The sequence below is a fragment of the Neomonachus schauinslandi genome, chromosome 11, assembly GCF_002201575.2.
Source record: "Neomonachus schauinslandi chromosome 11, ASM220157v2, whole genome shotgun sequence".
In the NCBI taxonomy this organism is placed as follows: domain Eukaryota; kingdom Metazoa; phylum Chordata; class Mammalia; order Carnivora; family Phocidae; genus Neomonachus; species Neomonachus schauinslandi.
The window spans coordinates 87,315,983-87,339,187 of NC_058413.1; positions in this window are offsets into that span (position 1 = coordinate 87,315,983).

The following is a 23,205-nucleotide window of genomic DNA, read 5'->3' on the forward strand; positions in this document are numbered from 1 at the left end:
ACACGGTTGAGAGCTTTTCATGGGCTTTTCTCTTTGTTTCCCAGCACTAAAAGAGGATTGTACTTAAACTATGAGATTGTTCTGATATTTAAAGGAATAAATGGCTATGGAAGTGCATCAAAAACCCTAATGAACTATATTATTGGGAGAAAAATAGTGTGGTTATTCTTAATGAAGCTGATAAAGAAAATGATGTGAGGTATACTTACATATATTAGGACATTTCACAATGCTACCTACTGTTACTAGATTCCACCTCACACAATTTTGCAAATTAATATAAATTATTTTTGCTTCTGTGTAAATATAGGTTTCAGTTGTCTTTTCTTTGATGGAGGTGGGAAGAGCTGGTTATCCGTCTTCCCACAGGCAACCCATATGAATTGAAGACTGGTATCTACATTTATCTCTATCTTTCCCTTAGATTCTTGAGCAATCAAATGATGACAATTTCTGCATGCATCTTTATGACCCATGATCATGTTATCTTTTTTTATTTTGTTGAAAAATGACGTACATCACCATGTAAGTTTAAGGTGTACAGCATGATGGTTTGATTTACATATATTGTGAAATGAGTACCACAAAAGCTTTAGTTAAGATTCATCATCTCATATAGATACAATGAAATGAAAAGAAACATAAGTTTCCCTGTGATGAGAACTCTTAGGATCTACTCTCTTAACACTTTTCCTAGGCATCCTACAGCTCGGTTAGCTATCGTCATCATGTTGTACATTGTATCCCTAGTACTTATTTTTCTTATAACTTTAATCCTTCAATTTCCCCTCCCCTCCCCATGTTGCCTTATGATTACGGGAGCCATTCATCCTTCTTCCTGCTGTAGATATACATTCACTTAAAATGCAGTCACCCAACACATGAAGTATTCCAGACAATATGTATGTATCAAAGAAGATATATATATATACTTAAAATGCAATTCTTATCTTCAAGTTTCTTTCAAATCTAATGAGAAGAAGCAGACATAAAAAAAAGCCAAATCCACTAGAAGATATAACCTAGTGTGCTTTGAAGCAGCATCCATAGCAGTATATGGTGCTACCTCTCTGAGAAAGCCAGGCTCCTCTGGTCCAGGAACCAAGGAGTGGAAATGGAAGGGGTGCCATTCACTATTATCCTTAGTGAACCACTAGCCAAATGTTTGATTCTTGTTCTTATGACTTTATGCCCTGCTAGCCTAGAAGTCTTAGCTCCAGAGGGAAGATGGCTTCCACCAGAAGACATAACAATGATCCCAGTGAACTGGAAGTTAAGACTGCCACCTGGCCATTTTGGACTCCTCATGTCTCTGAATCAACAGGCAAAAAAGGGAGTTACAGGGTTGGCTGGGGTGACTGATCCTGACTACCAAGTGAAAATTGGACTGCTGCTCCACAGCAGGGATAAGAAAGAGTATGTCTGGAATGCAAGAGATTTCTAAGGGCTTCACCATGCTCTGTGATTAAGGCCAATAGAAAACTACACCAACCCCAACCAGGCTGGATGACTAATGGCCCAGGCCCTTCAGGAATGAGGGTTTGGGTCAGCTTACCAGTTAAGAACCACAACCAGATGAGGTGCTTGCTAAAGGCAAAGGGAATATAGAATGGGTAGTGGAAGCTAGTTATAAATACCAGCTACAAACAGGAGACTAGTTACAGAAATGAGGACTGTAATTGTCATGAGTATTTCCTTTTATTTTGTTATGAATATGTTTGTGTGTTTGTATACACATATATTAAGCAAATATCTTTGTTTTCTTTCTTTAAAAAAAAGATTTTATTTATTTATTTGAGAGAGAGAGAATGAGACAGAAAGAGAGAGAGCACATGAGAGGGAGGAGGGTCAGAGGGAGAAGCAGACTCCCTGCTGAGCAGGGAGCCCGACGCAGGACTTGATCTCGGGACTCCAGGATCATGACCTGAGCTGAAGGTTGTCGCTTAACCAACTGAGCCACCCAGGCACCCCTGTTTTCTTTCTTTTCTTATTTCTCTATCATGTAGCATAGGTGTATTGACTTTACATTAGTATTTAAGTGCTGTTAATTTTATATCCTAGTACGTAAGTTATGGAATATCAGGACAAAAGTAAACATCATTCAAGAACTTTACCTCCTCATCTGAGAAAGGGATTAATGTTTTTTTGGTTGTACACAGGATAGTTGTATCATGTTAGACAGAATTGTGACCTTGTTATTGTCTTCATTTGACCAGTAAGTATGGTTTAGGGAGATGTATATAGGTGCCAAGTTGACAAGAATGGATTCGTGATGGTTAATTTTATGTCAACTTGACTGGGCTCAGGTGTGTCCAGATAGCTGGTAAAATGTTATTTTTGGAATAACGTTCTGCCAGAAGAGATTATCATTTAAAATGGTAGACTGAGTAAAGATTGCCTTCACTAATCCAGGTGGCTATGAAGCAGTCAGTTTAGGGCCTGAATAGAATAAAAAAAAGGTGGAGAAAAGATAAATTTTGTCTCTACTTTAGCTGTTATATCTATATTCTCTTACCCTTGGACATTGGCGCTCCTTGTTCTTGGGTCTTTGGACTCTGACTGAGATTTACATTATTGGCTACTCTGGTTCTCAGGCCTTTGAATTTGGATTGAATTATACCACTCACTTTCCAGGGTCTCCAGCATGCAGAGGGCAGACTATGGAGCTTTTCAGCCTCCATAATTGTGCGACCCACTTCCTGTAATAAATCTCTTCTTTTTATTATTTATGTATGTACTCATTTATTGATTTATTTATTAATATTTTAATTCCAGTATAACTAACATACAGTGTTATATTAGTTTCAAGTATACAATATAGTGATTCAACAATTAGCTACACGTTATTCAGTGCTTATCATTGTAAATATACTCTTAATCCTACTTCACCTATTTCACCCATCCCTTCCATCCATCTCCCCTCTGGTAACCGCCAGTGCGTTCTCTACAAATAAATACCTTCTTATATGCATACTTACACATATCCTATTGTTTCTGCTTCTCTAGGGAACTCTAATACACATAGTAAATGATAAGTAGAGTTGCAAGTAAGCTGCTGGGATAATCTGGTTAGAACTATTGGGAAACTTTATGGAAGAGGTGAGATGGAAGACTACACCCAAACCTAATTTTTTTTTTTTTTTATGAGTGTGTTTTATTCAAGAAACATGATACAGGACTCTAATCACAGACCTATACTCACGTAAAAGTCTGGCTAGAGTGCATCAATTGATTGGTGACTGTATATACAATTATATGTTTTAAATTTTAAATTCAAATTATGCCTAAAGTATTCATGAATTTTTTATGAATCCATGCTCTATCTAGTTTTAAAAAATTAACTACACAATAACCAGTCTCAATTGCTTTAATAGATAAGAAATGGCATCTGCTGATTATTATAAACTTCCTACGCTTCCTATACTTACGTTATCTATACTCATTATCATTACTTTTTTTTTTATTCTTATGTTAATCCCCATACATTACATCATTAGTTTTAGATGAAGTATTCCATGATTCATTGTTTGTGCATAACACCCAGTGCTCCATGCAGAATGTGCCCTCCTCAATACCCACCACCAGGCTAACCCATCCTCCCACCCCCCTCCCCTCTAGAACCCTGTTTGTTTTTCAGAGTCCATCGTCTCTCATGGTTTTTAGGATTATTTGTTCCATTTCTTTGAAAAAAGTGGATGGTATTTTGATGGGGATTGCATTGAATGTGTAGATTGCTCTAGGTAGCATTGACATCTTCACAATATTTGTTCTTCCAATCCATGAGCATGGAACGTTTTTCCATTTCTTTGTGTCTTCCTCCATTTCTTTCATGAGTATTTTATAGTTTTCTGAGTACAGATCCTTTGTCTCTTTGGTTAGATTTATTCCTAGGTATCTTATGGTTTTGGGTGCAATTGTAAATGGGATCGACTCCTTAATTTCTCTTTCTTCTGTCTTGTTGTTGGTGTATAGGAATGCCACTGACTTCTGTGCATTGATTTTATATCCTGCCACTTTACTGAATTCCTGTATGAGTTCTAGCAGTTTTGGGGTGGAGTCTTTTGGGTTGTCCACATAAAGTATCATATCATCTGCAAAGAGTGAGAGTTTGACTTCTTCTTTGCCAATTTGGATGCCTTTGATTTCTTTTTGTTGTCTGATTGCTGTGGCTAGGACTTCCAAAACTATGTTGAATAGCAGTGGTGATAGTGGACATCCCTGCCGCGTTCCTGACCTTAGGGGGAAAGCTCTCAGTTTTTCCCCATTGAGAATGATATTCGCTGTAGGTTTTTCATCAATGGCTTTTATGATCTTGAGGTATGTACCCTCTATCCCTATACTCTGAAGAGTTTTGATCAAGAAAGGATGCTGTACTTTGTCAAAAGCTTTTTCTGCATCTATTGAGAGGATCATATGATTCTTGTTCTTTCTTTTGTTAATGTATTGTATCACATTGATTGATTTGCGGATGTTGAACCAACCTTGCAGCCCAGGGATAAATCCCACTTGGTCGTGGTGAATAATCCTTTTAATGTACTGTTGGATCCTATTGGCTAGTATTTTGGTGAGAATTTTTGCATCCATGTTCATCAGGGATATTGGTCTGTAATTCTCCTTTTTGATGGGGTCTTTGTCTGGTTTTGGGATCAAGGTAATGCTGGCCTCATAAAATGAGTTTGGAAGTTTTCCTTCCATTTCTATTTTTTGGAACAGTTTCAGAAGAATAGGTATTAATTCTTCTTGAAATGTTTGGTAGAATTCCCCTGGGAAGCCATCTGGCCCTGGGCTTTTGTTTTTTGGGAGATTTTTGATGACTGCTTCAATTTCCTTAGTTGTTATAGGTCTGTTCAGGTTTTCTATTTCATCCTGGTTCAGTTTTGGTAGTTGATACATCTCTAGGAATGCATCCATTTCTTCCAGGTTATCTAATTTGCTGGCATAGAGTTGCTCATAATATGTTCTTATAATTGTTTGTATTTCTTTGGTGTTGGTTGTGATCTCTCCTCTTTCATTCATGATTTTGTTGATTTGGGTCATTTCTCTTTTCTTTTTGATAAGTCTGGCCAGGGGTTTATCAATCTTGTTAATTCTTTCAAAGAACCAGCTCCTAGTTTCGTTGATCTGTTCTACTGTTCTTTTAGTTTCTATTTCATTGATTCCTGCTCTGATCTTTATTATTTCTCTTCTCCTGCTGGGTTTAGGCTTTATTTGCTGTTCTTTCTCCAGCTCCTTTAGGTGTAGGGTTAGGTTGTGTACTTGAGACCTTTCTTGCTTCTTGAGGAAGGCTTGTATTGCTATATACTTTCCTCTTAGGACTGCCTTTGCTGCATCCCAAAGATTTTGAATAGTTGTGTTTTCATTTTCATTGGTTTCCATGTATTTTTTTAATTCTTCTTTTATTTCCTGGTTGACCCATTCATTCTTCAGTAGGATGCTCTTTAGCCTCCATGTATTTGAGTTCTTTCCAACTTTCCTCTTGTGATTGAGTTCTAGTTTCAAAGCATTGTGGTCTGAAAATAGGCAGGGAATGATTCCAATCTTTTGGTACCAGTTGAGACCTGATTTATGACCTAGGATGTGATCTATTCTGGAGAATGTTCCTTGGGCACTAGAGAAGAATGTGTATTCCGTTGCTTTGGGGTGGAATGTTCTGAATATGTCTGTAAAGTCCATTTGGTCCAGTGTGTCATTTAAAGTCTTTATTTCCTTGTTGATCTTTTGCTTAGACGATCTGTCCATTTCAGTGAGGGGGGTGTTAAAGTCCCCCACTATTATTGTATTGTTGTCTATGTGTTTCTTTGCTTTTGTTATTAATTGCCTTATATAATTGGCTGCTCCCATATTAGGGGCATAGATATTTACAATTGTTAGATCTTCTTGTTGGATAGATCCTTTAAGTATGATATAGTGTCCTTCCTCATCTCTTATTATAGTCTTTGGTTTAAAATCTAATTTGTCTGATATAAGGATTGCCACCCCAGCTTTCTTCTGGTGTTCATTAGCATGGTAAATGGTTTTCCACCCCCTCACTTTCAATCTGGGGGTGTCTTTGGTTCTAAAATGAGTCTCTTGCAGACAGCATATCGATGGGTCTTGTTTTTTAATCCAGTCTGATAGCCTGTGTCTTTTGATTGGGGCATTGAGCCCATTTACATTCAGGGTAACTACTGAAAGATAGGAATTTAGTGCCATTGTATTGCCTGTAAGGTGACTGTTACCGTATATTGTCTGTGTTCCTTTCTGGTCTATGTTGCTTTTAGGCTCTCTTTTTGCTTAGAGGACCCCTTTCAAGATTTCCTGTAGGGCTGGTTTTGTGTTTGCAAATTCCTTTAGTTTTTGTTTGTCCTGGAAGCTTTTTATCTCTCCTTCAGTTTTCAATGACAGCCTAGCTGGATAGAGTATTCTTGGCTGCATATTTTTCTCATTTAGTGCTCTGAATATATCCTGCCAGTCCTTTCTGGCCTGCCAGGTCTCTGTGGATAGGTCTGTTGCCAATCTAATGTTTCTCCCCTTGTAGGTTACATATCTCTTCTCCCGAGCTGCTTTCAGGATTTTCTCTTTGTCTATGAGACTCATAAGTTTTACTATTAGATGTTGGGGTGTTGACCTATTTTTATTGATTTTGAGAGGGGTTCTCTGTGCTTCCTGGATTTTCATGCCTGTTTCCTTTCCCAAATTAGGGAAGTTCTGTGCTATAATTTGCTCCATTATACCTTCTGCCCCTCTCTCTCTTTCTTCTTCTTCTGGGATCCCAATTATTCTAATGTTGTTTCGTCTTATGGTATCGCTTATCTCTCGAATTCTGCCCTCATGATCCAGTAGTTGTTTATCTCTCTTTTTCTCAGCTTCTTTATTTTCCGTCATTTGGTCTTCTATATTACTGATTCTCTCTTCTGCCTCATTTATTCTAGCAGTTAGCGCCCCCATTTTTGATTGCACCTCATTAATAGCCTTTTTGATTTCTACTTGGTTGGATTTTAGTTCTTTTACTTCTCCAGAAAGGGTTTCTCTAATAACTTCCATATTTTTTTTCAAGCCCACCTAGTATCTTTAAAGTGATGATTCTGAACTCTAGATCTGACATCCTACTAATGTCCGTATTGAGTAGGTCCCTGGCAGTCGGTACTACCTCTTGTTCTTTTTGTTGAGGTGATTTTTTCCGTCTTGTCATTTTGTGCAGAGGAGAATAGATTAATGAGAGAACAAAATGCTAGCAGAGTAACAACGTCCCCAGAAAATATACTCTAAACAAATCAGAAAAGACCTGAAGCAGTGGGAAAAGAAAGGGAAAGAGAGAAAAAAGAAAAAGAAAAAAAAGAAAAAGATAAAAACAAAAACAAAACAAAACAACAACAACAACAAAAAAAAAAACCAGAATGTGATCAAATATGATCAGGCTGGTATATAGATCAGTGCCACACACTAGATTTGGGGTGTATTTTGGTCTTTTAGAAGAAAGTGCCTCCCAAAATTTTAAAGAAAGAAAAACTTATATGTGTACAAAAATAAGGGTTGATATGATGAAGGGATGGAATATGACTGTAAAGATGGAAATTATAAAAACTTTTATAAAAGGAATTGATAAGAAGTTGTTTGAAAAAAGAAAGAAGAGGATTTAAAAAAAGAAAAAAGAAAAAGAAAAAAAAAAGGGGAGAGGATGTGATCAGGCAGGGGAATAGAAAACACCATATACTAGAGATTTAGGGTATATTTTAATCTGTTAGAAGAAACTATCTCAAAATTTTAAAGAGAGAACAACTTATATATATAAGCCAAAAATATGGGTAACTACTATGAAGGGATAGAATATGACTCTAAAAATGAAAAATAAAAATGTTTTTTTTAAATAAAGGGATTGATAAGATGTTGGTTGAAAAAGGGAAAAAGAAAAATTCAAAAAGAAAAAAAAGAAAAAAAGACAGTTAAAAAAAAATTAACTTTGAAAGACTAAAGAATCATGGTAAAAAGCCATGAATTCTATGTGCAGTAGTCCCCTAGCGCTGGAGTTCTGCCGTTCTCATTGATCGGTAAACTTGGTCTTGGCTGGCCGTTCTCGCTGATCTTCTGGGGAGGGGCCTGTTGCCGTGGTTTCCAAATGTCTTTGCCGGAGGCGGAATTGCCCCGCCCTTGCCCCCTCCCGGCTAAGTAATCTGCTCGGGTTTGCTCTCCGGGGCTTTTGTTCCCTGAGAGCTTTCCGTACAGCTTTGGAGGCGGAGAGTGAAAATGGCGGCCTCCCAATCTCCGCCCCAGAGGAGCCGAGAACTCGGGCCCCGCTTCTCAGTGAGGCCCCAGAGAAAAGCCGTCAGTCACTCCCGTCTCCTGGTCTCCGGCCGCACTCCGTGCTCACCCGGCCTGTGACCGCGCGTTTCTATCTCTGGCACCCGACCCCGGGTGGAGTCTCCAAACCCAGCAGATCCCTGCGGTGCACTCCCGCGCGGCTCCTCCCCGGGGAGGAAGGTGAGTCTCCCCGGATCTGCCGCTTGTTGGGTCCCTGCTGGAGGAGCAGTGGCCCGACTGTGCCGCGGATCACGGTTTATGGCAACCCCGAGCTGAGAGCCCGCGCCTGGGCTCCGCCTCTGCAGCCGGCTTCCCTGCTCCGTTACCTGGGAGCTCTGCCACACTCAGGCACCCCCGGTCTTTCTGTGACCCCGAGGGTCCTGAGAGCACACTGTCCCGGAGGGTTCCACCCCCTGCTTAGCCACCAGAGTGACGTCCCTCGGTGGAGCAGACTTTTAAAAGTTTCGATTTTGTGCTCCGCGGCTCTATCACTTGCCAGAAGCGGCTGACGGAGGCCCCTCCCCCGCCGTCTATCCTCCCGAATATCGCCTCCGATTCACTTCTCCGCACGTCCTACCTTCCAGAAAGTGGTCGCTTTTCTGATGAGAGAGTTGTTGCTCTTCTTTTCTTCGATCTCCTGTTGAGTTTGTAGGTGTTCAGAATGGTTTGATCCCTATCCAGCTGAATTCCTGAGAGGAGACGAAATCCAGGTCTCCTACTCCTCTGCCATCTTGCTCCGCCCCCTCCCCAAACCTAATTTTTGCAGGTGGTGTTGCTGCCAGAGATACTCTTCATTCTAGGCTAAGGAACAGCATATGTGAATGTTTTTGCTGATATTGGGGTATGGAGAAAGTGTTGGTAAACTTTGCCAACAAAGGGCCAGGTGGTAAATATTTAGGCTTGCAGGCCATATAGTCTCTGTCTCAACTATTCAACTCTGCCACTGTGCTGTGAAAACAGCCATAGACAGTCTGTAAATGAATCCCTGTGGCTATGTTTCAAAAAAACCGTATTTACAAAAGTGCCTGATTTGGCCCATGGGTTGTAGTTTGCCAACATTTGGTCTAGAGAAATGAGAACAATGTACCCAGAGGAAGCTGAAAATTGACTGATTCATAGAGGGTATTGAAATCTGGGCCGAAGATTTTGATGCATTTCTACGATAATGGAGAGCCACTAGAGGATTATAAAGACCCAGATAATCAGAAAAAAATAGCAACTTTTCTGATGATGTTGTGAATGGATGGAAATGGAGAAAGAACACCAATTTATGGGGTTATTATAAGTAGATACTAATAAAGGTTAACACATTTCTAATTCAATGGTAAGTATAAGAAAGGTTCTTCTCAATAGTTAAATTATAATCCTTTTCAGAGCTCCCTTGTATCAGTCAGGATTTCAGCAGGAGACAGATGGAGCACTTAAATTGAGCAATTAGACTTTAGTAGAGAGGCAGAAGGTGGGGAAAGCATGAGAAATGGTGTCATACTTTCAGCTTTGTAAGAGGAGGTTGTTGACTTACCCACGGGGATGGGGTAGGAGTGGTTTCTGGAATCCAGAAAGAGCATTAAAGTGGAGAATGGTGGAAACTCAGCACTACTCCTGGTAATGTCACAGGAATAAAAAGGAATCATTATCTTGAACTCACAGCAGTCTCTATTGATCAAGCATAAGAGGAAAGGCAAAGAGCAGATGAGCATTGGGTGCAGTGTGTATGGTTCAGCTTTCCAGGGCACAGAATAAGATGAAGAAAGGTAAAGAGTGCCTTTTGAAGGGAAAGAAAAAATTATCCATTCTCATTATGACTGGGGCTGAGGTTTCCTGTCCTTGAAAAGTAGTTTGGCAGAGATATTTAGAGCTTCTCGAATATCCATGTACTCCCCAAATCTCCCCATTTACCAAGAGAGCTCATGTGACTAGTTCTGAAAACTGGGTTGTTTTGTGTAGTTAGAAATAAAACGGTTGTTTTTTGTTGTTGTGTTAGTGAGATTTTAGGGTTAATTTCTTCTTGGAGAATAACCTAATCGTCCTGACTAATACAGCTGAGAAACGTCCTGCTTCAAGCATTAAACTCTTGAAAATGTAATTGGCTAGTATCTTTTTGCAGAAGACGAGTTTGCCACTATAGGAATCTGTGTGATACATTTAAGAATGAATACCAGCCACTGTTAGCTGGATATCTTCCTTCTGTAAGACTGTGGTGGGAGTTTACTGATCCTGGCATCCTTATCACCCAATTTGTTTGACTGTTTTAATTCTGAATGTGCGTTTCCCCCTAAATTTCACCTCTCCACACTTCCCATCCAGATGTAACTGAATTAGGTATTTCTTCAGAATCACTGTCTCCTGAAGGATGGAAGCCATCTGAGTTTCTTAACGTGACAGATAACAGAGGTTATCAATTCGGAATCATAGGTTCTTCCTATGAACTGTGGGAGAGCTTAAATTTTGCAGCCAGATATCCCTGGGTAAGACTTTCATTTCAGTTACTCATTTCAGTTGCTCTGTGATCTTGTGCCTATTATTTATCTAAGCCTCAATTTTTTTCTCATCTGTCAAATGATAATATGTACTTTACAACGTTATTGTAGGCATTTTAAAAAGATGTACACTAAGAAAACAACACAGTAGCTGCCTGATATATTTTAGGAACAAAGTGATTGATAATCTTCCTTATTCTCAGCCTGTGAGAATCCAGGTAACTTTGTGGCTCACAGTACTTGAGTTAACCATAACATAGTCTCGAGTCTTTAATTCATGTATGGTTATGTTGGTTGGGTCTCATTCTCACAAAACTTTGTGGGGTTTTTGTGAAGATAAACATAGATATTTTTGCTTGAAGAGTGTTCTCTAAAGCGTAATGTTCAATTAAAAATGTGGAATATTATTTCATGAGGCTGTTCAGAATATTGGATCAGAAATGAGTCCAAGAGTTAAAAAACGTGGTTACTGGCCCTGTCTCTCATAATTTTTAGACACGCAATCACTGTTAAATCATTTATTCTCACAAGTTCCTAGTATCCTCATTACTAAAGTAAGAACTGGCACACCTGACTTACCTACACTTACAGGCTTACTATGAGGGCAAAGAAAATAACACGTATGAGAGGCCATGGAGAATTATTAGTTGGCTACAAGTTATTACAGTAATTTCCATATCTATCATGGTGCCTTGCTTTTGACTCTCTGTTTGCTGAGAGGAGATGGTTAAATAAATAAAAACCAAATCAAAGGAAATAGAAGAGAGACTTGGTTTCTCTCTGTTTACCCTGAGGATGAAGAAGCGAGCACTGAACTTAAAATATTGGAGAATATTGGAACATGGGACATAGAATATTGGAGTCTTAAAAAAGAATATTGGAGTCTTATTGGCACAGCCAGACCTGGGGACTTAAAGCTACAAAAGTTCCATGTTAGAAGGAATTTTGAAAGTCAACTAGTTCAATCTGCCCTATCCATAGGAAAGTGAGCACAGAAGTGGGAAATGGTTTGTGGAGAGTGCGAAGTTAAGAGTCCTGACCCTTGTCTTCTACATTTAAGACAAGTGTTGTTTCCATCCTAATGGGCAGCATCCTTTCTGGCTGGCTGATGTCTCCTCCAGCCCTGAGATCGTGTAGATTCTAAGGAGATATATCTGGCCCTTGTTATCACACATGTGGATGAGATCTGATTCACATGTTTTGCTTCAGATCCACAAACTGTACACTCATTAACTTATACACATTCTTCTCCCAAATAAGCCCTGAGGGTATTTATAGTTGTGTTCTGAGAATTCAAGAGTGACAGGTAGATTTTTCCATTCTCTCAGGCTCCGCCCACGCTTACAAGGTTCTGAGGCTCCTCTTCAGTTGAGGCCTTTCGCATGTTGAGGTAAACCTGTTCCATGTGGTCTGGTGTTTCCAGGCATAGGTAAAGGTTTAAGCACATGGGTGATGTCACATTCTGCCACAGCTCTGTCATAAATGCATTTTCCATGGTGAACTTCTCTTGCATTAAGGATCCTGTCATAACAATAGGGTATGTTTCTGCCTCAGACCAACCCTTGGTCTATAAGGCCCAAACTTCAGTGCTAAGTTGCTGGATTCCTAAGAGCATCATTCTTGTTGGTGGGTTGGCTGCAAAGTTATAGCTCCTGACTCACCGCTCTCAATTGAGAGTGAGAATACATGTGGGTGTGGATGTGTGATCATTTGTACTCTGACTGGAAGTGGAATATGTATTGGGTAATGCTCTTTCTTGCCTTTGGTGGTTCCTTACCATAAACCGGAAGCAATTCAACATTGGATTTCAGTGTAGCTCTTGGATATTTACTATGTAGGAAGTATAAGTTGTGCCATGTGCATTCTTTATATCTTTCAGTCCTGAAGAACAGTGGGAAAAATTCAAGTTTCCATTTACCTTAGGTTGGCTTATTGATTGTTAGCTCAAGCAAGATTCCGTGACTTGATTATAGGAGTCTTCACCGCAAAGTATGGATTGAACCTCGGTCTCCAATGCACAGTGCCAGTTGAAAAAATTTCAAACATTTTTGTGGAAAAACATTCACTTTCATTTTCTCATAGGCATGGGTGTCTTGAATAAAACATGTCTTATGTTGAAAAAATAAAAACAGTCTTAATTATACAATTGTAATAGCACTATAAATATATAAAATACCCCTTCTCTGGGTCAAAATTCCCCTTCAGTGTTAATAGTTTTGACATGATAGTTGGGTAGATGGGTGTGTTTGTGTGTGTGTGTATTTTTAAGGGAGCAAACGTAAAACTGAACATGGGTCCATTGATGCCAAAAATTGGTCAGACATGAAGGACAGGGAATGGGGGCAAGGTATTCCGGCTGATTCCATGCTCCTAATAGAGGAAGAGGAGTGGGTTTGTAGAAGTGTGGACATGTTGGTTAGATTGGACTGGAAGTAGGTTAGTGGGCCACCCCTATCCTTTCCCCACCAGAATTTTATGAAAACACAATATACCCAATTCTGCTTTTGCCATTTAACCTAGTTTAAAAATTCTCATTGTTCTTATTTCTAACACTTTAGTCTAGTGATTTACTGAAGCTGAGGGTGATGAAGTGGTGGTCTTCTGTTTTCTCATATTCCATGTTCCTGGGATTTGGGAGCTATGAATTTTACTTCCCACCGTAGCTCTTCAGTTGCTGGGTGACCTTAGTTAAGACTTTTCATCTCACTTTGGATCTGAAAAATAAGACCAATGAAGCTAATCTATATCTGCATGTTAGGTCCCAAGAAATAGCACATTTCAACATTTCCCCTGACAGATAAGGCTGAGGTGAGGTAATTTCATCATATGAAGGGAAACAGGAAATGTAAAGACAATAACAGAAAGAGGTAAAAAGATGAAATGGTGCATTAAATCCTTTTTTTTAAAATTTTAATTTTTCATGGGCGCCTGGGTGGCTCAGATGGTTAGGCGTCTGCCTTCGGCTCAGGTCATGATCTCAGGGTCCTGGGATCGAGTCCCGCATCAGGCTCCTTGCTCCTTGGGAGCCTGCTTCTCCCTCTGCCCCCCCCCTCTCTCTCTCTCTCTCTCTGTTTGTCGTGAATAAATAAAAAAAAAAAAAAAAAAAAAAAAAAAAAAAAAAAAAAAAAAATAAAAAATAAAATTTTAATTTTTCAGAAGTTTGATTTCACAATTAGGTGAGGGTGCAAGCCGATGCCTTTGATAGGGACCGGCAAGAGATAAAAAGAACCAGTGTGTGGTGAATATCTTTTGATGAGAAAAAACAAATTCAGGTATCTGTGGTAACACTGTCTCCTTGTTTATCTCCTCAACCATCCCTCAATCTACACAGAACCACCAGAGAAAAACCACTGCAGAGTCATCATGTTGCCCCAAATATATCTTAGAGAGCTGACAAAATTAAGATGGAAATTCCGTGAGTGGTGTGAAGCATGGCTCAGAGTGTGCTCTTGGCCATTGTTGGATAGCCACCAATCTCAAGTGTACACACAATCTTCCTACTTAATTATCTTTGACTTGGGGAAAGCTGGCTGCAGTCCTAGCTCAGAATCCATCCTCTATAGTCTGTAAACTAGGCCAAGCAATTCTTAGAAATGATTTCTGAGATAAAAGGGATTTAAATGATATTAAATGCATCATCTAATAATTACTCTGCCATTTAGGACATTATCTAAAATTCTTCTGTAAGGAGTCTGATGAGACATTTCCTTGCAGTGTTGAAGTTGAGAATTCTGTCCCCATTTTATGAATGGAACATGGGGATGGGGAGAGCAACTTGTCTACCAGGCTGAAAGGGCTGACATTTCAGAGCTGAACATTACCAAGGGTTTAGAAGAGAAATAACATAGGTGAAGCCATCAATATTCAGTTCTGTGGTTTTGTGGCTTGAAAGCTCTCATAACTCTGAATCTGGAAGCCATCACCATACGACGAGGTTCTAGATCTAATTTGGGTGCTCCCATTACGCTTTCTGGAAAAACGCATTAGCTTAGTTTATCTATTAGTATTTTGTACAGGGCAGAATTCAAAGGTTTTCAACCATCCAAACAGATTATTTTTCTAAATTGCCCTGAGTCTATGAAGCTTTATTCCTTCCACAGATACCTATTTTATGCTATTCTGTACCAAGTTGAGGTCTAACTCATTAGATAAACATCAGGGAAATGTGACGCCTTCAGGGAGCTTAGAGCCTGTATTATTTTTGTTTCTATAATAAAGAATCTACTGCAAATTCTATACCCATTTTCATGGCAATTTCATCTTTTTCTTCTATTATAACTGCCACCACTATGTGGAGGATGCTTGAATCTCTTTTAGGACATTTGAAATCTTTCCTAAGCTGTGGTCTTAGATGGTCAACTTTCTTTCTTTTTTTTTTAAAGATTTTATTTATTTATTTGAGACAGACAGAGATAGCAACAGAGATAGTGAGAGAGAGCACGAACAGGGAGGAGAGGGAGAAGCAAGCTCCCTGCTGAGCAGAGAGCCTGACGTGGGGCTCGATCCCAGGACCCTAGATCATGAGCTAGACCTGAGCAGAAGGCAGATGCTTATCTGACTGAGCCACCTAGGTGCCCCAGATTGTCAACTTTCTACTTTATATACTTACATGTATCTCAAGCTCACACTCTCTGAGACTATTTACATAAACCTTCCCCTCTTCTTCACCAACCATATCATCCTCATAACTTCTGTCTTTCTCTTAATGGCATGATATTCGTCCACCCCCTCATTGGGTACTGTCCCCCTTCAGGGGCCCCTACATGCAATGTGTCGACAGGTCCTTTAATTCAACCTCCCCTATGTGTTCCCTGTCAGTTCTAACTCCCTACGCCCACTGCCATCTCATTCTGGTTTAACTTACCATTATCTCCAGTCTGCTCCATGATAGTCACCCAGTGCATCCCTCATTTCTTCTTTCTCTTTCAGCTTGATCATCACACACGCTGCAGATTACTCTGTCCATAGCTCAGTTCTGTTGCATCATTTTATTGCTCAAATACATACCGTATTGACTCCCTTGTATCCACAAATAAGCCCTAAACTACTTAATCTTCATTTTCTGTCCTCAACCTACCCATTTCATCCATATCACCCATGATTCCACTCATATGTATGTCATTCTTATCATTCTAAAAGTTGCTGTCTACAAACCTGCATTCTGCTGTGCTTTGCTTGAACATGTTCCTGTCAGAAATCCTTTCTCTTTTGGCTTTATTTTCCTCAAAGTTCCAGTTTAAGTGGTGGGTTCTTCATAAAGCCTATAACGGACCTTCTGTGGCAACCATTATTTATGATGTGGACCTCACTTTTCCTCACAATATTCTTATTTGGGAATGTATTATACACACTTGCACGTTGTGAGGACTTTGAGTACATGTTTCAGACTGTTTTGTGTCCACCTTCATTTCTCACATGGTGTCCAGCCAAGAATCTTCTTGTCATATTGGATATTACAGAATATTTGGTGAATTAAGAAATAAAAGAAAGAGGGGCATCTGGGTGGCTCAGTTGGTTAGGCGTCCGACTCTTGATTTTGGCTCAGGTCATGATCTCAGGGTTGTGAGATCGAGCCCTGTGTCAGGCTTTGCACTGAGTGTGGAGCCTGTTTAATATTCTCTCTCTCCCTCTGCTCTTCCCTCCACAGCTTGCACACACACACACACACACACACACACACACACACACACTCTCTCTCTCTCTCTCTCTCTCTCTCTCTCTCTCTCTCTCTCTCCAGGAAAAAAAAAATAAAACAAAGAAAGAAAGAATTCATTAATGGGAGAGAGTAAGTGAAGTTGATAGATTAGGACTTTGAAGTCAGATGTTTGGTTTCAAATCCAGGCTTTGCCTCGTACTAGCCTTGCGACCTTTAGCCATGTTACTTAATCTCTCCATACTTCAGTGTCATTACTGAGAAAGCAAGGAAAATATTAGTACCTGTCTCTTGAGGTTGTTGTGAGGAGGAATCATGGTAATTCATGTACCACGTTTAGAGTAAAGCCTGGCACAGAGTGGACACTCTGTCAGCATTAGTAATCATGACTACAGTTGCTGTGACAGATGCTGTTGATATTCTGAGAAAAGAGAGTTCTGGGTAAGCCAGAGTAACTCAAGGAAGCTTCCTGAAGAAGGGATGGCAGGAGCTTGGATCATAATGGAGGACAAGAGGAGAGGACATAGTATGTTTTGTTTTCCTCGAGATCCTCTCAGAGCCAATCATCAAAATGGTGCCACTCATCATCAGCCATAAAGGTGGCACTTCCTTCCCACCTCCAAGTCCTTTTATTAATTAAAACAACAACAATTTTTTAGGATCGTGTACTGCAGGGCATTTTTATCTCCCCTGCACTGGGTCCACATTTTTCAGGAGGGCCATCACGACTCAGAGTTCAGGGCCGCCTCCCGTTGCCTCCTGCTGCCAAAATCTCTGCTCTCAGCCTTGCTCAGGCTCAGCCCAGGAAACATCTGCAAGGGCGGCTTTGCAGGGACACAGTGTCAGCATCAGACCGCCTGGCCTCGAGCAGCCTGCTGGGCTCACCTCCTCCAGAACGTGCGTGGGGAGGCCCAGGAAAGAATCAGCGGCTGAGCTTGTCACCTGGGTACAGAGCTCTCAGATGATATGATCCCATTGTCTAAAGGACAGCCGTCTATTGTTTTGTTCTTTTTTGTTAAATAAATAAAACCTTCTGTTTCCATGGTAATGCTTGAGCCGCCTGCCCCAGCGTGGCCTAATGGTCCCACCTGGACTCATCGGCCCGGGTTCTCAGCCTGGCAGGGTTGTGGAGCAAGTAGAAGACTAATTATTTGTACAGCCACAGCCTAATGAATAGCTTTGGATCGGGAACTTCCTGGACTTGGCTGGGTAATACTTCACCCATGAAACTTGATTATAGCGGCTATTTTGAAGTTCATTTTTGTGACTCCCAGAGGGGAAGGCCACTTGATGGAGGCAGATTTTCCTTGGAGGCCAAGCATGGCTTACTCACCTTACCCCTCAATACCTGGGGGCTGAATCAGTGCTTCCTGTACCCCATCAATGCATTTTCTCCCAAAAGGAGCAGTGTCCAAAAGAGGGTATCTAAGGTGTTCTCAATGGCTGCATCTAGGCTGCATTTCCTGTATCTAGGCTGTTCCCTGCTTCTCTTCCAACTTGTGCCCTCCTCCTGGGAATGGGAGTACTTGTACTATGTACTTATGTACTTATGGAATAAGTACTATGTACTTATTCCAACTATGGGATTCTAAACCTTTCTTGGAGGTGAGGAAAGATTTCAGAAGATTTCTATGTTCAGGAAATTGATCTTTTCTTGGTTTCCAACTTCCTGTGTGTGTGTGTGTGTGTGTGTGTGTATGAAGAGCAGAGGTAAGGTTTTCTCTTCCCAGTGGTCTTGGAAACCTCTCGTTCTGCTTTGAGACCCGAAAGGTAGAATAAATGTACATTTTCTGAATTGTTTTACTTTAGCTATGCTCCTGGACTATGCCAAGCAGTTCTGAAATGTATTTCTTAAGGAGGGTAAGTAAAAGTGGGAGGTTGGGATGGCTTGATGGGTTGGTCAATAGATGATTCATCACTGGGGATGAGAAAAACAGGGACCGAAGCTGCTCAAGCTTAAAGTTATTTCTAAATGTGTGCCGAGGAACCCAGCATCGTCACTTTCTCCTCAGTTTGGATCTCTCACTGAAGAACTCTGCAGTCAATGTGTTTTCCTTTGATATGGAAATGCGCACATTGATCCTGGCTGGAGGACCTGCCCGCCTAGGGGACCCCACAGCTCTGGGAGACTGTCTCAAGGTTGAAAGTGGCAGAGCAGAATTCATCTGGTCTCTGTTTCCACTTCCTTCCTCCACCCTTCTGTCTGAAGTTTTGTTTCCCTTCTGGTGTTCTCTTTCCTATCTCAAATTCTTTCCAGTGCTTAGGGAAATCTCTTCCCATTTTCAGAAGCAAAATAAACAAAGTTGTGGTACAGGCTTGTCCTGCCCCTAAAAGTACATAGCGGGGTACAATGTATACATCTTAAAACTAAAGTGTGATTTGGGAGATGGGTGCGCTAGGCCCTGCCTATGAATAATTCAGAGTGGTAAGGAGATTCTGTCCGCTTTCCAAGTGGTTTTTAGATAAATGGAGAGAAGACATGGGACTGGTTTTTGGGCAATAGAGCCAAGGTTGATAATATTCAAGCAAGACAATAACCAGGGACAGACTACTACATTTCCTCACAGTATGAGATACCATGCATCTGCATTTTGAAGCTTATAAATAATGAGGCTAAAAAGCTGTTTTTCAAGGTACTATATTCATTTGGGGAGACTATGTACTTATTCCAACTATGGGATTCTAAACCTTTCTGGCGTCCTTCCTTGGACAAAACTACAGAGGAAGGTATTATAACCATAGTTCCCCTATAGTCTATAGATTTTTCAAGGCCCTAAGATAATATTTGAGACTGGAAAAAAAATGACTGTGCCAAATTCAAAATGAAGCTATAAATAAAAATTAATAAACTTATTTGTTAGTATGTCAAATGGTCTATAACAATTCAACACAGAGATAATCCATATTTATGTAAGATGTAGGTACAGTGTCATATGTGTGATATATTATGATGTAGGCTTCCACTGTTAGAATGCTTAAGTTGTAGGAGGTTTATACAATGGCCTTGAGCAGGTCTACATTATAAAGCATCATTTCATTTTTATTTATTTGTTTATTTTTAAAGATTTATTTATTTAAGAGAAAGAGAGAGATAGAGAGAGAGAGAGCATGCATATGAATGGGGGGAGACAGAGGGAGAGAATTTTCAAGCAGACTACCTGCTGAGGGAAGCCCTACGTGGGGCTTGATCCCACAACCCAGGAGATCATGACCTGAGCTGAAACCAAGAGTCAGACTTTCAACCAACTGAGCTACCCAGGCTCCCCAAAGATTTATTTTTTTGGATTATTATTATTTTTATTAGTTTCAGGGGTAGAATTTAGAGATTCATTAGTTGCGTATAACACTCAGTGCTCATTCCATCGAGTGCTTTCCTTAATGCCCATCACCCAGTTACCCCATCTCCCCACCCACCTCCCCTCCAGCAACCCTCAGTTTGTTTCCTATAGTTAAGAGTCTCTTATGGTTTGTCTCCTGCTGTTTCAGTCTTATTTTATTTTTCCTTCCCTTCCCCATGTTCATCTGTTTTGTTTCTTAAATTCCACATATGAGTGAAATTATATGAGATTTGTCTTTCTCTGACTGACTTATTTCGCTTAGCATAATACCCTCTAGTTCATCCATGTCATTGCAAATGGCAAGATTTCATTCTTTTTGATGGCTGAGTAATAGTCCATTGTATATACACCACATCTTCTTTATCCATTCATCTGTTGATGGACATCTGGGCTCTTTCCATAGTTTGGCTATCGTAGACGTTGCTGCTTTAAACATTGGGGTGCATGTGATCCTTTGAATCACTATGTGTATATCCTTTGGATAACTAACTGGTAGTGTAATTCCTGGGTCATGGAGTAGTTCTATTTCTAACTTTTTGAATATTATTTTTAAGTAATCTCTATTACTTAAGGAACTGTAGGGCTCTATCTTAAAACCCTGAGATCATACTCCACTTACTGAACCAGCCAGTCGCCCCTATAAGGCATCATTTTAGAGTCTTGTATTGCAGAGAAATAGAATGCATGGTGGTTAAGAAGGTGGGTCCTGGATTTAGGACTAGTTTCAATTCAGAATCTCTATATGACCTGGGGCAAGTTCTTTATATCTCCACAGCTCCCCCCCCATTAATAAAGTAAGAATAAGAGTAATTGTATTTACTGTGTATGATTTTTTTTTTTAAGTGGCAAAGTCATTTTGTATAGAACCTGGAATACAGAAAGCACTCAGCAAACTTTTGATTGCAATTATTGTTCTTCTGTTGGCCAAAAATTGTCCTTCATTATTGCTATTAGTATTTTTCATGCTACGTTCTAATTGGGATGTAGGCCTGTCTCCAGAAATCGAATTCACATCTGAAAGAATAAAAATCATATGCAGTAACAGAAAAATTGGAAAAATAATAGTAATAATCATAGAGGTTTCTTCTGAGATTGACTGCCATGTTACCTGTAACATTACCTGTAAAGCGTTCACCTGCCATATGGCAAGTTCTCAGGAAGTACTCTGTTGGGAAGATGGTCAGTCTGCTTGTTCCACAGTGCCTGGAACCTAGTTGCTTCTCATTAATATTTGTTGACAGATGCTGATTAGACTGTGTCAAGTGATAAGTTCCATTTCTGACACTGATCAGGCAGTCAACAAATGGAAGCACTCATCTAGACTGTTCCAGAGCCTTCTTGGGGCCTGTCTCACCTCCCTTCAATTCAGTTTTCGCTTGAGCACCAGTGTTTTTCTTTGTTGAAAACATAGTCCTCTTATTTCACTGTATTCAGATATTTAATGGCTTTCTGGTACCTTCAGGATAAAGCCCATGCTCTTTGCCAGGGCATTCAAGGCTTCCTGGGATCTGGGTCTGCCCAAAGAGCCATGTCATCTCCTGCTCCACTATTCTGCACTTCCTGTGGCTCTCTGAGCAGCCTCAAGCCCCTCTTTCCTCTGCCCCTTTGACAGGCTGTTACCTCTGTCTGCTGGACTCTCCCAATTCCCAGCCTGCAACTCTGCTCTAATATCATCTCTCTGTGATGATATTTTTGATGTTTTCCTCATCCATCCCAAGCAATTTTAGGCTCTTCGTGCACATCTCTATTGTGAAGAATACATACATACATATATATGGATATATAGGAATAGTATATGTGTGTGTGTGTGTGTGTGTGTGCATGTATATGTATTATATATATTCTCACATCAGGCTGCACTGTTTTTTTTTTTAATTTTATTTATTTATTTGACAGAGAGAGAGCACAAGCAGGGGTAGCGGCAGAGGGAGAAGGAGAAGCAGGGTCCCCACTGAGCAGAGAGCCCGACACGGGGGTTGATCCCAGGACCCCGGGATCATGACCTGAGCCGAAGGTAGAAGTTTAACCAACTGAGCCACCCAGGTGCCCTCAGGCTGTACTGTTTTTAATGTGTCTATTACCCCCACCAAACTGTAGTCTTCAATGCATTATTCCTCAGAAGAATTACCCTGCAACCTAGTTTAGTGTCTGGCATAAAGTATATTCCAAATATATGTAGACTGATATATATCATGATATATCTCTTGCTGAGTGAAGGAGTGAGAGAATGACTGACTCACTGGCTGACTGACTGAATGAGTAATCTTATACTTCAGGGACTGTGTCTATCTAGTTTGAGTTGAATGGTGTTGGCATGATCACACAGGTCTATATATATTTATGGGTTGAACAAGTGTTATCTGGTGATGATGCTGTCTTTTTGTGTGTGTTCTTTTTCTCTTTCTAGTGTTTATCGCTATAGCTCTGTGACTTCAGCTTTATACAAAGGAGGTCGGAGTGAGGGGGTAGAGAGGAGACTGGTCTCCGGGGCTGGAGGCTATGGTCTCCCCTATCTCCCTCTCCTTGCAAGTAAGGATGTGTCTCTTGGGCTGGAGAGTTCATTCCTGGCATTTCATTCTTTGTATTCTTTTGAAGCTAATCTGAGAAATAGGGATATCCTCTTATCTGTAACTCATATTTCCAATCTCCCTTCTTAACCCTGCGGAGGCCTTTCCCAGATGTGGTGGCATAATGTAGCTGAAGAGGTCACTGGGCTGGATAGGGGACTTGGGTGTGGATTACAGCAGGTCTCTTGAGCCCTCTGGACCTCTGTGCCTTCATTTATTAAAGGAGGCTTTGCCGCACCCCCTCTAGTTTGGACCTTCTAGTGTTATATAATGACTGTGGTGCTGATAAGGATGATCATGTAGTTGTAGTAGCCTTAGGAGAAGGTCAGTGGTGAGTTCAAGTCCTCCAGGCAAGCTCTTGCCCCCTGTGGCATAAAATCAAAGAGGGCACATTTTGCTAATGTGCTTTATCTTGCCCATCAGCTCTGGAAACTAATTCCATGGGGTGATCACAGTCAGCCGTCCTCCTCATCTAAGGAGATGCAATCCCAGGAGCAACTGCCCTCTGACCTGCTGGCTGGACTGTGCATTACTCACCCTGTCACCAGTCCCGAGACTGGCCCATTGCCTGCAGGGAGCCCCTCAGTCTGGAGCAGCAGCAGAGTCGGGGATGAAACAGGATGCTTGCTGAGACAGGCGGCCGGGTGGAGACCGCCAGACTGGGAGGATGATGCAGCCCAGACCAAACACACGTGCTCAGCTTGAGTGCCCGAGGAAATGTGGATTTATCATGATCAGGGACAAAGAGAGTGGCTACAGGGGCCCCTGGGAGAGAAGTGTCTGGCTTGGTACCCAGACACCAGGAAAAGGTCATGGTTTTGCCAAACCAAACAATTGAGGCATGAGGGACAGGCTTGGCTGATATGTCGGTGGCTAAGTCACTTTTGTCT